Source organism: Labrus bergylta, chromosome 11, assembly GCF_963930695.1.
Source record: "Labrus bergylta chromosome 11, fLabBer1.1, whole genome shotgun sequence".
Lineage (NCBI taxonomy): Eukaryota > Metazoa > Chordata > Actinopteri > Labriformes > Labridae > Labrus > Labrus bergylta.
In genome coordinates, this window is record NC_089205.1 from 9942280 (window position 1) to 9954807 (window position 12528).

Genomic DNA, 12528 nt, shown 5'->3' on the forward strand with positions numbered 1-12528 from the left:
AAACTGACACAAGGGAGACTCGTCTCTCTGCAGACTGCAGCTCACTGATTGGTGGAGAGACACAGGTCACTACAAGCCTGCAACTCTCCAAGCTGGCACGCTAATATTTGTGCTCCAGGAACATGTGTGCGCTCTGAACGCGATCTGTTCTCATCAGCAGGTTATATTGGAAATAGAAGAGAGCTGCACTCGACCCTGATCAAGTTGATAGACTGGTTTCTGGTCAGTCCTTTCAAATGGTCAACAGGCTGTTGGTTTGAGGCTCATTATTGCAACAGTAGAGTTCAGTAAAATCTGTGGGGGGGGGGGGGGGGGGGGGGGTACTCTTTGTTATATATTGTATAATAATTATTGTCACAACAGTGGTAGTTCTCTTTTTACGCCCAGAGCGACGGTTTTATTTACACAGCAAAGCAAAAAAGGTACAAGAGACTGTTCTGATTCTCAGATATCCAGATTGACTACATTTCCAAGCATGTCAGGATTAAACCGACTCTGGAACCAGGTTCGCACTTCTTGGAACACAGCCCCTGTGGCCTGGTGGACTCAAGTGTTTAGAAAACATACAGATGCACACACACACACACACACACACACACACACACACACAAAGAGATAGACACAACGATGCTGTGATGAATCATTATGACACTTGGCACCTTGTAGACACCATCACCCGTGAATGAAAACAGGAGCTAAGCGTGCTATTTTTAGCCACACACACACACACACACACACACACACACACACACACACACACACACACACACACACACACACACACACACACACACACACACACACACACACACACACACACACACACACACACACACACACACACACACACACACACACACACACACACACACACACACACACACACACACACCTTCTTGTGTAAACTGTAAAGCTCACTAGTTCACTGGTCGCTGTTTTATAGGGGTCAATGATCACCTTCCCTGAGCTTCTAATCGAGCTCAGAAGATAACTAAAGTACTTTTATGCTTTACACTTGTGCCCGTTCTGAAAAACGTCAGATAACGGACTATCTGCCTCCAACGAGCTGACCAACAGCGGCCTGTCTAAAGTCAGAGTCTGAGATTCATCACTTCAAACTGCCTGGCATTATTTAAAGATTTCAAGTCGTCTTTTGTGGAGAAGCTGTGCACCTTTGTTTATTTCTTCATACCTGAACCAAGCGGTGTGAAATGAACCCTCTTTATGAGAGGTCAAAGCCGGGGTAGACTTCCTGTGACAAGGTGGCCGTTAAGTTCTGCAGAACTGCAATCCAAGAGGGCGCTCCTTCAGAGGGTACGCCTGAAATGCCTGATTGAAGCTTATCAACTCATCAGTGCTTGGGAGAGGCGGCTTTACTGAGCTGGGAAAGACATGATGGAGAACTTTGGGGGAGCATGGGCGAAAAGAAAGGGGCGTGTCCCAGTTTGGGAGTTAAACGTTTGTACTGGACTTTGAGTTCTGGTCTCAGAGTCCTCAGCAGTACTGGGTCTTTTTTAGATAGCATGATTCAAACTGATTCCAATCTTGGCTTAAGAGGCTTTAACCATTTCAGTACCAAACTGTACTCTTCACGTTGAAAGCTTGAACTGGTTGACTCGCCTTGAAATACCTTCACGGATCCACTTTAGTCCTATATGTCGGTTAGGAATGAACACAAACAGAGGGAAACAACAGAGGCCAAATGGAGAGAGGATACATGTGGGGAGCGATTTGGGGTTTCCGACATCAAATGCAGACCGCCGTTCTTCCCAAGATGCCGTTCTGCGTCGCATTCCCAGGCACATTCGTGATAGCCAACCCTAAGTTTAAATTACGAGTTGAAACGCAAAGGAAACTCCAAAGACCCAAAAAACAAGAGCGCAGAAATAGAGCTTCCCAGATGCACCCCTTGAGTTCTGCTTCAGACTTGAGGAGGAAAACAAATAGACCCATCCAGAGCAAAGGCATCTCTGGGTGAAAGCCTATCATTATGTGGAGGGCGCTCAGCCGAGCAAGCCTAACTGGGTTAATTGATCCCAGATGAACGAGTTCTCCTGGACTCATTGTCCTCTGGTGGCCGGGGCAACCGAAAGGCCGAGGGTGAGGCATACTTCAAGTAGAGATAAGAACAGGAATCATTGCTGGAGGAACCAGGGCAACGACGCAAGGACTTCAGGAAATATGACTCCATAAAACATAACCAACTAAGAATTTCAGCTTCAAAGATTTGATTTAGAAGAAATAAGGGCTGTGCTAAAAACAATGATATGGTAATACATCGTCATGTGCTCCTTGATAATTCATGCATCGATGCAGAAGTTACAGAGTCGATGCGGATGCAAAGTTGTGGTGACAGTTTCTAAAGACAACTGACCGATGAAGCAGTTCACAATAACAGCTGAGCCACAGCCCTGGGATCAAAATATTTGAATGTGTGTCTCAGATCTCTGAGGACCTGAAGTGAAGGGTTTTAAGTTGTAGGATATTTAATATACCTCTGCTGTGATTCTCAACAACAAAGAACAGCAGCTCATTAAAGGGTTGGTTGGAGAAAATGAAATTGTGTTACGTTTGATAAATACTCTGAACGCTGAGACGACACGCTTTACTTCCATCAAACCTCGACTCCTTACATTCTTTTAAAACGATGGAGCTGGAATCACAGATGACGGCCAATGGTGATACTCTCAGGAACAGGAAGAAACAAGCTTTCTTACAGGGTCACTGAATTAACCACACACACACACACACACACACACACACACACACACACACACACACACACACACACACACACACACACACACACACACACACACACACACACACACACACACACACACACACACACACACACACACACACACACACACAAAACCCTCGGAGGAGTGTACCACAAGTGATGTCATAAATTTTACACACAACACGAGATGCCGGGCTTTTGTGGGAAGATGTTAAAAAAACTGTTTAGGATTCTGAGCTGGAGGCGAGGATAAAAAACAAGGGGGGGGGAGAAGTCATGCTTTATGGATAAGAAAAGTCCAGAGAGAGAAAAAAAACAAGTCAAGGAACTGGGGTGGGCGCATGCTGTTGATAAAGGGCTTACGTTTCTCCAACAGCCAATCAAGAGCTCAGCTGGAGCCACACCTTCCTAGGCCATGAAGAGCGGTTAATGAGTGAACTGAAACCCTGCTGTCAGAGTTAAATCAGTAACACACGGACACAAACGACCTCACAGATTTACTCTTATTCCTCGTCCTGTCAGCTCTGATCCTGGATCTGTGTTCGGGGTAATTTGACCACCTTGAGTCTAGTGACTTCCTGTTTTATATTTCACACATTCTATTTCAGCAGTGAGTACTTAACCTGCAAAAACATCCCGCTCACTTCATAAATGTAAAAAGGCGTGGGCGATAAAACCATCATGATAATTATCGCGATCTAATCGTAGCTGTAATTACATCATCTTCATTTATAATGCTTTTCATAAAAAGGGGAGAGGAGGTTAAAAATTCTGTTTAAGGTCAATATTATTGTTTTCATAATTTGATATATGTCGGGGGGAAGTCGCTGAGCAGATCAGGCTGAGGAACAATTAAAGGCATGCAACGGTACAAAGGTTGGCAGAGTACTTTTTGGTACAAAGGTAATGTCGGGCCACTGGGAAAGGCTGTGCTTTTGTGTGTGTGTGTGTGTGTGTGTGTGTGTGTGTGTGTGTGTGTGTGTGTGTGTGTGTGTGTGTGTGTGTCATTGCGTGTGGTTTGATGCCAACTACACACGTCAGGCGATGGCAAAGTGGGACCCCAAATGAGGGAACAAGCGCCTAATATACAAAAACAAGAGTAGAGAGCTGATATCACACACACACACACACACACACACACACACACACACAGACACAAACACACACACTGAGAAAGAGCTGGCTACAGTCCGAGCAGTCAACCCCAAATGACCAAGAGCCTCACCGTTCGAGCCCAGCATGCCACCACTCACTGCAGCTAATGAGCTCCCTGACAGTGTGTGCGTGTGTGTGTGTGTGTGTGTGTGTGTGTGTGTGTGTGTGTGTGTGTGTGTTTCAGTGTGAGTATGTGAAGAAAGGGAAACAAAGAAGATCGATTTATACTCAAAGATCCGCTTTGCTGCAGTAAGGAGACAAACAGCAGATAAGACGGAGCTCTTCCTTGTGCTCCGACCTTCCTTTTCAAAACATTGATCCACACAATAACAGGTAGAGGAGCGAGTTCAGCACACACCTTTTCCTGCTGGGGTTTTTTCTTAAATGTGTGTGAGTGCAATTGTGTCAGCAAACTGGTGTGGGAAGGAAGGAAGACGAGAATTTGAAAGAATCATTGTGCAATTCATCTAAAGGAGGGATTGTGTGAGGTGGACTGAGGGAAGAAAGGGTGAAGAGTGAGACTGAGCGGGACAGACGAAGGAATGTGATGATGGAAGGACTGAAACTGAAAACACTGCATCCTTGGAAATGTTACTAGGTGCAGAGAATGCTGTCGGGACTCAGCCGCCCCTTGCTCCAAATGTTGGGGAAGGCTCTTCATTTTGCGTGCTGAATATTTATCAGGGAACTCTGAGGTCAACTTTTATCAACTTTGGCAGCAACGCTAACTGCAATCTCATCCCACATGGAGCCTTAAACTGCTTAAAATGATATTTTATTCATAATTAATGATACGAACGTTCAACTGAAAGTCTTAATGCTTGTTGCCAAGTCAAAAGATTCAATCCAGAAATTGGAATTATAAAGCTGTGTAGGTACTGAGATGATAAAGTGAGCTTACTATATGATCAGACATTAAGGAAACATGCTATGTTGAAGTGTTGGCTTCTCTGACAACAATGCAGCAGCCAGTATGTCCTCCTTCTAACTTTAGATTCTGGTCCTGAATGCTCTGGATTTGTTTGGACCAGAGAAGGTAGGCGGTTTTAAGGCACCCCTACACGGCCGTTTTGGACGCCCCTCGGTTTGTTTTAAGGCACCCCTACACGGCCGTTTTGGACGCCCCTCGGTTTGCCAGATATGAGAGCAGTTATCAGGTCAAACCAACAGGTGTTGCTGAGATGGAAGCGGGCAAGAGAACTGGTTCAGATAGAAGTGATTGTACCCGACCCCCCGTCCCAGAGAGCAAACTTTGCACTGCGAGGGACATGTGTGAATGAACAAATCGGGAAGATTTCAGGGGTAGGTTGACTGAAGTTTTCAAGCGTGCATGTGTGAAAACTGCTTCAAATAATCTTTGTTTTACAGACGTCAGGTATATCGAGCATTTCAAGGACCTCCGAGAAATGACACCCCGATAATGTACTCTAAAGGGAAAGGTTCATAAAATGATCGGCCCTTGAAATGATTGTTACATAAAACTCTGAGAGGTTTAAATAAGTCACTCCTATCCAGAGTTTGCACAAAGAACAGCTGCACTGAAGAGATTCAAAAAGAGCATCAAAGAGACCTAAAAGGAGAAGACGCTGAAGGAGGGCGGTGTGGAGCGATGTACAGTAAATAAATGTTGCCCAATCCTCCTGCGGGGCACCCCAGGGGGCTCACAGGGAGTCTTGTATGCTTGTGCCAGGCTGCCATGCCAACCCCTCTGGGCCTCTCTCGCACCGACCCGGAGCTGGACAAACAGATGGAAGAAAAGAAGGTAGGATGGATGGACGGATGACAGAAAAATAAGAGGCAGGAAAAGCTACAGGAGGTGTTGGAGAAAAGCAGCGGGGCAGAAATGGACAGAATGAAAAGAGAGGTCAAGAGAAAGGAAAGACGATTGGGTGCATGTGTGTGTGTGTGTGTGTGTGTGTGTGTGTGTGTGTGTGTGTGGAGGAGGGGGGCTGTAAAAGTTTGGCACTAAACACAGAATCCATCGTGCAATGTGAGCTGAATTTAGATTTAACTGTGGACTCAGGAGAAGAGAGGATAAGGGAAAAGAAGGGAAAAAAAGATGGAGGGATGGAGGAGGGGAATGAAAGAGTGCAGCTGTGAGATTCGACAGAGAGCAGGTGATTAACGAGCGAGTATTCACACTTCTGATGTGAGCGTTGAAAGGAAACCAAAGAAATGTCGCAAATTACTGCACTAACCATGACGTCAGTGTGAGCGCAGCCATGAGCAGCTGAACTCACAGGTTCACCAGGACAGAGGAGGACTACAAGATCTCAGGAGAACTACAAGATCACAGGAGAACTACAAGATCACAGGAGAACTACAAGATCACAGGAGAACTACAAGATCTCAGGAGAACTACAAGATCACAAGAGAACTACAAGATCACAGGAGAACTACAAGATCACAAGAGAACTACAAGATCACAGGAGAACTACAAGATCACAGGAGAACTACAAGATCAAAAGAGAACTACAAGATCAAAAGAGAACTACAAGATCTCAGGAGAACTACAAGATCACAAGAGAACTACAAGATCAAAAGAGAACTACAAGATCACAGGAGAACTAAAAGCATGTCCTCAGAAAAAGATTTATAAAGGTTATAAATAATAGGAGAAATAGAATAATTTTCTCATTCGCTTCCATGAAATCCGATCTCTTGGTGCCACCTGCAGGGTCGCCCCCTGCTGGTGATTAGAAAGAATGCAGGATGGAGGAACATCCATCTCGGCTTCTTTGTTTGAGACAGCAGCTACGTTCACTTCTTGTACATGCTCTATAGATGTGTGTGGACGAGTCTCTCTCTCTCTATCTGTCGCTCCACTAATCAGCTCCAATGGCAGGCGAGCAGCTGCACATCAGTATGAGATCCACGTCTTAAACCACTGCTCCAAGGAAAAGCAACAGACTCAGGAAACACTGATATTCACCTGTGGACTGTGCTAGTCCTGTGTGTGTGTGTGTGTGTGTGTGTGTGTGTGTGTGTGTGTGTGTGTGTGTGTGTGTGTGTGTGTGTGTGTGTGAGTGTGCATGTGTCAGAGAGTGCAGCAGGTGCACTCTCCTGTTGCCTCATTAAGAAAACCCATATTTACTCAGGCACATTCATCGCTGTTGGCAGACCGGGCTCCGGCTCGCTCCAAATACTTCAGCACGCTTCCGTCACAGTTTGTCCTTCCTTCCAAACTTTAAAAGCCACATGCCGCGTTCAAGGCCAGCGAGGATATTGAGTTGTTTTTTAAACAGCCTTTAGTCACCAAAGTTGCAATTAAATGCAGAGCAGTTTTCTGTATCTGACTGTAAAGATTAAAGGTTTTATTTACTGTAAACTTGAAAACAATCCTCTGACATCCCTGCACAACCTGTTAAACTCTCTTATCAAACCTTATGAAACAGAGACATTGTAAAGCCTCCATATCATATATTTACATTTTACTGTTTTACTCTTCATCAAGTAACCCCCCAGTAACAGCAGGGCTGAGACCAGACCAGCTTCAGAATAAAGGGGATTCAGGTAAAGTGTCGTTATGAGGTGATTCAGCAGATTCAGCTCGAGCAGAGTGAGAAAGGTTTAAATAAGATTCAAAGACCGCTAAGAGGAGAAGTCTTTCACAGTAAGATGGGATCCGAGAAATAATAACCAAAGCATAGTATTCCACAAAAAAAGCATTTCACAGCATAATGGGACTTTTTCCTCCATCCCCCTGTGTGTACACACACACACACACACACACACACACACACACACACAGTGTCAGAATAAGGACACTGCAGCGAGCAGCGGTGCCGTCATGTCAACGGAGAAGCAGCTCCAGTGGACAGATTCCCATTAAGGGAATTGTTGAGGTGACGTGGTCGACAGCCGTGAGCTGTGACTCAAACCAAACCGAGCTCAGCACGACACACATTCAAAGACACACATCAGGAGTAAGAATAAATGGAGGAGTAAAATCATCCCAGCATGCACTGCGGCCGTAGTTAACAACTTTTTTAGGATTCATAGAATGTGTCTGAAAGGAAGGAGAGCAGCTTTAACTCTAGCAGGGCTGCAGGCAATTATACTCAAAAGTTTAAAGTGTAAAGATATTTCAAACCTGTAAAAACACTGAATAAAGATTTTTAATTTAAAGGTCACATATTCTCCTCCTCTTCAACCAGTGTAAATAAGTCTCAGAGCTCCTCAAAACATGTCTGTGAAGTTTCTTGTTCTAAATCCACTCTGATCCTGTATTTGATCATGCCTATAAACCCCTCTATTTCAGCCCTGATCAGAACAGGCTGTTTCTGTGTCTGTACCTTTAAATGTAAATGAGCTGTGTCTGACCACGCCCCCTCTCTGAAAGGGCTTGGGTGTCTTGGGCTTTCTCGCTCCATGTCCTATTGTTTACGGTGAGAAGGCAGACTCAGAGGGCAGAACAAACACCTAGCTGTGGGAGTGTCACCCACCTGGGGGAGGGGCTACTGCCCTTTGTGATGTCATGAAGGGAAAATCTCCAAACGGCCTGTTTGAGCACACATTTTCTGAAAAGTGGAGCAGGCAAAAGATGGAGAGGATGGACTTTTCTCATCATTGGGGGGTTTGTAGACAGACTAGAGACACATATTAGTGTTAGAGAAACATGGTGAAGTGGGTTTTAAATAATATGTGACCTTTAATGTCGTTCTTTAGAAGACGTAAGACGTGACATGTGTGCGTTCACATGTGCAGCTCCTCCAGGAGTTTTCAGCAGGTGTGAAAGAAGTAGAAGAAAGTTTTCTTCTAGTTCTTTCTTATGTTATTTTTGAACTAATAATCTATCATTAGTGTTTTTGGGGGATCGATACAGAATTACAAAACTAAACATTGGGAGACTCCCCAGGGTTCCTTCTCAGGATCTGTCTCATTTTCAAAAGATAATACTGAATCTGACAACAGACAAACGGACAATGGCGTCCCAGTGAGAGAGAAAGGGGGGAGACTGAGGGAGGAAAAGGAGGGAGAGAAGACATTTGTGCACAATGACGGCCTGTGTTTTTTTTTTCTCACTCTCTTTTTGTCTCCCGCACGTTCTCTATGGGGACGTGGGAAGGCACCGCCATGGCACTGCCCTGAACGGGCCCCGACACACACACACACACACACACACACACACACACACACACACGGGGAGAGGACACACTGTCCAGTAGATTCATCACTTGCGTCTGCAGAGAAAACACAGCTGTGACAATAACTCGCCTGAGAAAATGTCCAGATTAAAGACAGTGAGATGGATGGCGAGAGAGAGAGAGAGAGAGACACACACAGAAAAGAAAAGAGATGAAAAGTGGTGTAAGAAGAAGTGGCGTGAACCCGCAGAGGCAAGAAAACAAGAGCGAGAGAGAAAAGAGAGAGAGAGAGGTTGAAGGAGGTGAGAAAGTGAAATCTGAGAGTCATAAAACAAACAGAACTCCACAGAGAGAGAAAACAGAGAGAGAGAGAGAGAACATGAGACACAGAGCCAGGTGAGAGGGTGAAAAATAGAAGAAGAGAGTCTCATGCTTACATATTCAGTGATGCAGGGTCTCTCTCTCTCACACACACACGCTCAGACAGACACGAGGAGGAGGAGGAGGGACTCAGCTTATTGCAAGGTGAGCAAGTTTTTGTATCAATATCTGTAATGGAATAAAGGTTGCCTGTGACAGCTTCCAATCAACCGGTGTGTGTGTGTGTGTGTGTGTGTGTGTGTGTGTGTGTGTGTGTGTGTGTGTGTGTGTGTGTGTGTGTGTGTGTGTGTGTAAACCTGCGGACATCAGCAAACACCTACATTGCCTCCCCTTCCTCCATCTGCTACACCTCTCTCTCATCGTATCTGAGAGCGCTGCCTCATCTTTGTATCATGAAGGCTGTGGGTTTGTTTCTTTTGTAGAGACCAGGGAGAGAATGACATTTGAACCTGGGTCACCTGCCTGGAGGACTACAGCCTCCACACATTGGGCACGAGTACTAACCACCTCACACAGACATGCTACACACACACACACACAGGCTGAAATACACACACATGCACAAACAGGATCTTGTGGACAACCGGGACCTCTACAGATACCAGACCAATTCAGGACTTGGTCCGCACCGAGGCTTCAACCGGTGACCCTCTGGATCCCAACCCAGGTCAGTTTGTAGAACTGAGCTACTGCTGCCCAACGCTAAAGCTAACGAGGAAGAAGAAGAAGAAGTGATGAGGATGATGGAATACCAATAACAGAGGGATGAGAAAAATAAGAACAAAATATAAAAGTCATCTTTGCATCAGAAGAGAAGAAGGCCGTCACCTTTCATTCTATGTGATTATAACCACAGGAAACATCGTGATGACTTCACATACACAATGAACTAAAAACAGTCCTTAAGACACACAGACACTTTTGTATTATTCCAGGAAACACTGAATGAAGTAAGAAAGTGAGTCAATGTCAGCGCAATAACACAGCCACAAATCCCGCTCACTGCTGCTGCTGCTGCTAACACACACATTAGTGACTTTTACTGGGATGTGAGGGATTAACTCCTTTTCCTTTGTCACGTGAGACGAGATTAGCTCAAACAAGTTTACTCACGCACACACACACACACACACACACAGGGAACAAAGAAAGCTTTTAGACAAAAACAGTTTGGAAAATGAAAGCAGAAGGAAGAGGCAGAGAGAGAGAGAGAGAGAGGGCGAGATAAAGTGTACAGAGGGGGGGAGGGGGAGGGGTGCTAAAATGATTAAACTAGCAGATCTATTAGTTGTGCAGCGGTGTGTGTCTCTGTTGTGAACCAATCCTACACTCCAGCGCACAATAATAGCAGCTTTTTGTGGAGTCCTCTAAAGTCGGAGAAAGGCTGATATAATCCTCGTCTCATAACCCCCGACCATCTTCACATATCCGTGTGGAAAAGGTGCCGCATGGCCTCGTGAGAACCATCGGGAACGATGGTCGGGGAGCTGAAGGACTCGGACAGGTGACTGTTTAAAAGCTCTCAGCTTTACGTTTAGAGGGATTTCAACGTCACAGACACATTTCCAGAGTCAAGATAAATCATGAGAGTCATGAAAGTCCTCATCTGGGATTTCATGACTCGAGAGCCCCGCCCTGGTGACACCCCGGGTTCTGACTGGGAATGCGGACTCAATCATTAATCTCTGGATTTTGAGGGCCGTAGATTCTGTATAAATCGGTTCAGATTATTAATCGGCCGATATTCAGAATATTTTAACATTTCGAATTGTTCCGATAAAGACATGTTAACTGATAAAAATGTGGTTCATTTTCTTATTAACAAGCCTACATATTCCCACACAGTAGGTGGCGGTACGCATGCGCCATTGAACACAGAGAAGAAGAACGAGGGGCACAGCGACAGCGAGAATTTACACGGCATCAATCAGCGAGCAGAATAAGATTTGCAATTTTCAAAATGTGAGCTGCAAGGATTCAGAGGAGAGGAGAAAAGGTCGTCAAGTTTTAACACACTGACTCTTGTAGGTCACCTGAAGAGTCGTCATGGCAACGAGGACGTATTAAAAGTCACACGAAGCAGCAGGAGCCGCTAGCCATAGCACCAAGCGACTTGAGGGGTGTTTGAAAGCTGAGGAAAGTTTGCAATAGAAAGACCAAAGCCTGTCTTATAACGTGAAAATATATCGGTCATCTCATCGGCGTCGGCCTTCAGGAGAAGGTAATTATTGGTTACCAGATCAATAAAAATTCATAGCATACACAAAAGAAATGTACAAAGCTTCATAACTTGTGACGGAAATACAGTTTCAGGCTGAGCGGACGTACAACAAGTCAAAGAGGACAAAAAGGGAGAAGAATAAAAATCTAAATAATGATTCTTCAGCTGTTTGTGGTCTGATGAAGAGAAGGACAGGAGGTCACAGATGAAGGTCTCAGATCTGAAAGAGGATGCTGCAGAGATGGCGGACTCTATCCTGTGTTGTCATGTAGAAAGCAGAGGCGTGTTAAATCTGAACTGAGGGACGAAGCCGTCTACTCTCAGAACAACGTGTAGAGCAGCTTTCATTCCGAGCGCAGGGTGAAAGCTCTCGTCTACACAATACTACACGATGCTTTCAGCGCACAGTGAGACGACTGTTTGTTTGTTCAGGCTGTGCTCTGACAGACCCCAGGTACCTCCACTCCTGCTGCTTTCACTGGAACACACACACACACACACAGATATTTGCAGACAAACACACTGAGATCCCTGTCAAAATCCCCCCTGCCAGTCCACTGATCCGAGTGAAAATACTTGTCCAAAGTGCGCCACACACACACACACACACACACACACACACACACACACACACACACACACACACACACACACACACACACACACACACACACACACACACACACACACACACACACACACACACACACACACACACACACACACACACACACACACACACACACACACACACACACACACACACACACACACACACACACACACCCGGCGGGCCGAGGCTCAGTCTTTAATAAATAGATGTTTTTCTACAGCCGTGGATGTATCGTAAACTGAAGTCATCTCACTGAGCTCCACGTTAACTGATCATGTTATGGTCATGAACATGAAGCTATCTCTGATGTTACGTAAGCAGATGAATG

The 12528-nt window shown here is 45.3% G+C and overlaps 1 protein-coding gene across 1 annotated transcript in view; it reads right to left on the reverse strand.

Moving 5' to 3' along the window:
• clcn2c (chloride channel 2c) overlaps positions 1-12528 on the reverse strand; it is a 135232-nt gene that overhangs the window by 103994 nt on the left and 18710 nt on the right.